Consider the following 5,863-nt stretch of genomic DNA (forward strand, 5'->3'; position numbering starts at 1 on the left):
CACTGTTACTGCAACTTGTGCCCTTTCTCACCCTTTCCATAGGTCTGCCCTGCAAAGTCTTTTTTTTTTTTTTTTTGAGACGGAGTCTCACTCTGTTGCTCAGGCTGGAGTGCAGTGGCGTGATCTCGGCTCACTGCAAGCTCTGCCTCCTGGGTTCACGCCATTCTCCCGCCTCAGCCTCCCGAGTAGCTGGGACTACAGGCACCTGCTACCTGGCGCGGCTAATTTGTGTATTTTTAATAGAGACGGCTTTCACCGTGTTAACCAGGATTGTCTCCATCTCTTCACCTCATGATCTGCCCTCCTCAGCCTCCCAAAGTGTTAGGATTACAGGCCTGAGCCACTGCACCCGACCCATCAACTGTTCTCTTATCTGTGCTCCTAGATCTCTGTCTTGATGTCTGAAAGCTTCTTGAGAGTGCTTTGTCAAGTCTATGTCCATCACATTCTTTGGTGGATGTGGCCTCACAAATCTTTCAACTCAGCCCTCTAGGTCCTCATGTGCATTAGTGGAGAATAGCATTCACATATGTGGGCTTTGGGTCCAATGCAGTTTGAATCCTGAGTATGTCACTAACTAGTTGTGTAATTTTTGGAACATTGTTAACCTTTCTGATTTCAGTTTCCTTATCCTTAAATTGAAAATTCTAGTAGTTCCTACCTCATAGGATTGTTGTGAAGGTCAAATGAGATCAAATACTTACAACTGGACCTAAGGGGCACTCATTATGAGTTAGCTGTTGTTACTAGTAACCCATTGTCATCCCTGTAGATGTTTCAGCGGTTTGCCGTGGGGAACCCTGCCATGCAGGCTTGTCTCAGGTTCTAACCCTGTGATGGGGTCTGGTGTTCCATGCCTCGTTTACCGCTCTTTCCCCATACTTTGGTCTGACTCTCCAATGAGCTCATGATTCCTATGAGCTATTTCTGTCTCTTGATGAGTCCTTAGATTTGTCCTTTGTCTTAGGCCTTGAGACTGCAGTAGAACCTTGTGGCCTATTCTAACCCCAGCCCGGAAACCAATGCCCCAACTCCATTCTGGGCTGACTTCCTGGCTTCCTCCCACAACTTCCGGGTCTCTGTTTTTATATATTGTTCCTAGACTAGGATATGGGTGTTCACAAATGTTTGTTGAAAGGTTTTCAGAGGCAATTAGGCATATTTAAGAAGTGAATGAACACCTTCTCATTGATACGCTGTCCAAAACTAGGACACAGTGTTGAATGATGATTTGACAGAGATTTTAGAATCAGAGAGATGGAGGCTTGATCCTAACTCTGAATCTTATAGCCTTAAGCAAAATATCTAACCTCTTTGTGCCTGTTTTCTCATTTGTAAAATGAGGATAATTATATTTCCTCATAGGGTTATTGTGAAGATTAAATGACACAATATAAATAAAGCACCTAGCATTTTCTGGAACATGGTAAGCAGTTGGTAAATAGCTGCAACTACCAACAGGTAGTTCAAAACTTTTCCTCCATCTGAAAAACCAAGAGTTGAAGAAATGGCTGAAGTTAGAATATCTGACAGGAGCTGTGCTTAAACACAAGATCCGGAATATCTGAATATCTTCAGGACAAGATGAAACAGGTTTCTCTCAAATGAGTTGGTTAAGGAGTTAAGCAGTGATAGGTAACACTTGAAGTTTTACAAAGATGAAAACTGGTACTTGACAGACAGCCACTTGATGGTATTCTGAAATTTACTGACCCTTTGTTCTATCTCTAGAACAAGGTGTTCTATCTCTTTGCCCAAGGTGTTCAAAGTATAGAGAAACAAAGAAGATCAGTAATTACATAGACCAAATGGAGTATCTGATTTATTACGGGCTACATCTGCTCAAAAGACTCATGAACTATATGGAGTTAGTCCTATCAGAGAGAAGCAGGGTGTCCAGCTAGCTCATAGGCCTTTTTATACAAAATTTTACCATTAGCATGTTTGGCAACATTACTTATAAGCCACCCCAACCCCCTCCCCACACACTCAAGTTTCCTTAAGTGTATGTATTACTTTTCTATTGAAGTACAGGCAAGCTTGACTGGGTTCTTTGCTCAGAGTCTTACAAGGTCAAGATTAAAATATCCACTAGATTAAGGACTTATCTTGAGACTGTGAGGAGAATCTGCTTCCAAGCTCATTTAGGCTATAGGTAGAATCAAGTTCCTTGCAGTTATAGGTATGAGGTCCCTGTTTCCTTGTTGACTATCAGTCAGGGGCCACTCTTAGCTTCTCGAGGCTGCTCTCAAGTCCTTTCCACGTGGACCCCTCCATATTCAATACCAGCAATGGCCCATTGAACCATCCCATGCTTTGAGTCTCTGACTTCTTTTACCAGCTAAAGGAATCTCTCTGCTTATAAATGGCTCATGTGATGACCAGGATAATTTCCCCATCTTAAGATCAACTGTTTAGTGCCTTAATTGCATCTGCAAAATCCCTTCAAAATAGTGCCTAGATTAGTGTTTGATTGAATAGCCAAAGATTGGGAATCTTGGGCAGTCATCTCAGAATTCTGCCTACTCAGCATGGTTACAATTTCCTGAAAAGCTATCCTGTGAGGCCTGACAGTTATACTACAAGCATTGGATAAACATTCCCATTTCAAAATGGAGAAATCAGCCAACAAGAAAGGGGCTACAGGCCCCATGCAAGTTTGAAAGCTGGAAGGGCAGTCATTAAATCTTAAAGCTCTAACATAATCTTTGACTCCATGTCCCATATGCTGGGCATACTGATGCAGTGGGTGGGCTCCCAAGGCATGGAGCAGCTCTGCCCCTGTGGCTTTGCAGGATTCATCACCCATGACTGCTCTCATGGGCTCGAGTTGAGTGCCTGTGGCTTTGCCAGGCACAGGGTGCAAGCTGCTGTTGGATCTACCATTCTTGGATCTGGAGGATGGTGGCCTTCTTCTCACAGCTCCACTAGGCAGTGTGCCCATTGGGAACTCTGTGTGGGGAATGTGTATTAATCTGTTCTCACACTGCTAATAAAGACATACCCAAAACTAAGTAATTTATAAAGGAAAGGGGTTTAATTGACTCACAGTTCCACCCTGGCGTGGGGCTTACAACCATGGCAGAAGGCAAATGAGGGGCAAAGTCAAATTTTATATGGCAACAGACAAGAGAGCTTGTGCAGTGCAACTCCCATTTATAAAACCATCAGATCTCAGGGAACTTATTCACTACCACTAGAATAGTATGAGGGAAACCACTGCCACGATTTAATTATATCCACCTGGCCCCACCCTTGACACGTGGAGATTGTTACAAGTCAAGGTGAGATTTGTGTGGGGACACAGCCAAACCATATCAGTGTGCCAACCTTACAATTCCCCTTGGCATTGACCTAGTAGAGGCTCTCTGTGAGGGCTCCACCCCTGCAGCAGTCTTCTGCCTGGACACCCAGACTTGTCCATACATCCTCTGAAATCAAGGTGGAGGGTGGCAAGCCTCAAGTCTTGTGCTCTGTACACCGCAGGCTTAACACTACATGGAAGCCACCAAGGCTTTCGGCTTCCACCATCTGGAACTGCAGCCCAAGCTGTACTTGGGCCCCTTTGAGCTGTGGGTAGAGGTGGAGCAGCCTGGATGTGGGAAGCTGTGTCCCAAGGCTGTGCAGGGCAGCAGGGCCCTGGGCTTGGTCCAGGAAACCATTCTTCCCTCCTAGGCCACTGGGCATATAATGGGAGAGGCTGCCATGAAGGTCTCTAAAATGCCTTTGAGGTCTTTTTCCCATTGTCTTTGGAATTAGTTCTTGGGTCCTTTTTAGTCAAGCAAATTTGTCTAGCAAGTGGTGGCTCCACAGCCTGCTTGAATTCCTCTCCTGAAAAAGCTTTTTCTTTCTTTGCCACATAGCCAGGCTGCAAATTTTTCAAACTTTTATGCTGTGCTTCCTGTTTAAATATAAATTCCAACTTTAAGTCATTTCTTTGCTCCCACATTTAAGTTAGGCTGTCAGAAGCAGCCATGCCACAACTTCAATGCTTTGCTGCTGAGAAATTTCTTCTGCTGGCCAGGAGTGGTGGCTTACGCCTGTAATCCCAGCACTTTGGGAGGCTGAGGTGGGCGGATCACCTGAGGTCAGGAGTTCGAGACCAGCCTGGTCAACATGGTGAAATCTCATCTCTATTAAAAATACAAAAATTAGCTGGGCATGGTGGTGGGTGCCTGTAATCCCAGCTACTCAGGAGGCTGAGGCATGAGAATTGCTTGAACCCGGGAGGCAGAGGCTGCAGTGAGCCAAGATGTGCCACTGCACTCCAGCCTGGGTGACAGAGCGAGACTCAGTCTCAAAAAAAAAAACAAAAATTCTTCTGTCAGACACTTAGATCATCACTCTTTAGTTAAAAGTTCCACAGATCGCTAGGGCGTGGACAGAACACAGCCAAGCTCTTTGCTAAGACACAACAAATGTGACCTTTGTTTTAGTTCTCAAGAAGTTTCTCATTTCCATCTGAGACCTTGTCAGCCTGGCCTTCATTGTCCATATCACTATCAGCATTTTGGTTGAAACCATTTAACCAATCTCTAAGAAGTTCCAAACTTTCCCTCACCTTCCTGTCTTCTTCTGAGCCCTCCAAACTCTTCCAACCTATACTTGTTACCCAGTTGCAAAGTCGGTTCCACATTTTCAGGTATCTTTATGGCAGTGTCCTACTCCTTGGTACCAATTTTCTGTGTTAGTCCATTTTTGCATTGCTAGAAAGAAATACCTGAGACTGGGTAATTCCTTTTCTTTTTTCTGAGACAGAGTCTTGCTCTGTTACCCAGGCTGGAGTGCAGTGGTGCAATCTTGGCTCACTGCAACTTCCACTTCCTGGGTTCAAGTGATCCTCCTGCCTCAGCCTCCCGAGTAGCTGGGATTATAGGCACACACCATCACACCTCGCTATTTTTTTTTCTTTTTTTAGTAGAGATGGGGTTTCATTGTGTTGATCAGGCTGGTCTTGAACTCCTGACCTCAAGTAATCCACCCACCTCTGCCTCCCAAAATGCTGGGATTATAGGTGTGAGCCACTGTGCCTGGCTGAGACTGGGTAATTTATAAGAAAAGAAATTTAATTGGCTCACGGTTCTGAAGACTGTACAGGAAGCATAGTGGCATCTGCTTCTGGGGAGGCCTCAGGAAGCTTCCATTCATGGTGGAAGGTGAATGGGGAGGAGGCGCATCACATGGTGAAATCAAGAGTGAGAGACAGAGTGCCACACACTTTTAAATGACCAGATCTCATGAAAACTCACTCACTATCACAAGAACAGCACCAAGGGGATGGTGCTAAACCATTCAAGAGAAAACCGCCCCCATGATCAAATCACTTCCCACCAGGCCCCATCTCCAACACTGGGGATTATAGTTCAACATGAGATTTGGATGGGGACAAATATCCAAACTATATCAATAACAAACAAACAATAACAATTATGTTACTTCTCCATCTACTTTTCTCCTGGTAGCTGGCTAGTTTCTTTTAACACTGATTATAAGACCTATCCTGATTTCAGAGGCATTTAAATATAAAAAAAATTGGGACTTATTTCTTGAAAATGTTGTACTTACTAGACAGTAAGACTTATTTTTGAAGATACCTGGTTTCTAAAGTACTACTGGGAAATACAATAAATGAGGAAGTGATTAATTTTGCCTGGGGAGTAGTGACATTTGAATTGGGTCTGGGAAGTTGAGTAGGAGTTTCCCAGGCAGATAATAGCCTAAAAGGTATTCCAAGCAAGGGAAACTTCTATTATGGTGCTTATCTCAAGATATCCTGTTAATATTGCTTGACTCTTCCTGGCTTGTAAATTCTTTGTGGTCATTAACCTATTTTGACTCCCAAAATGACCATTTACCTCATTAT

Source organism: Gorilla gorilla, chromosome 16 (genome assembly GCF_029281585.2).
Source record: "Gorilla gorilla gorilla isolate KB3781 chromosome 16, NHGRI_mGorGor1-v2.1_pri, whole genome shotgun sequence".
Lineage (NCBI taxonomy): Eukaryota > Metazoa > Chordata > Mammalia > Primates > Hominidae > Gorilla > Gorilla gorilla.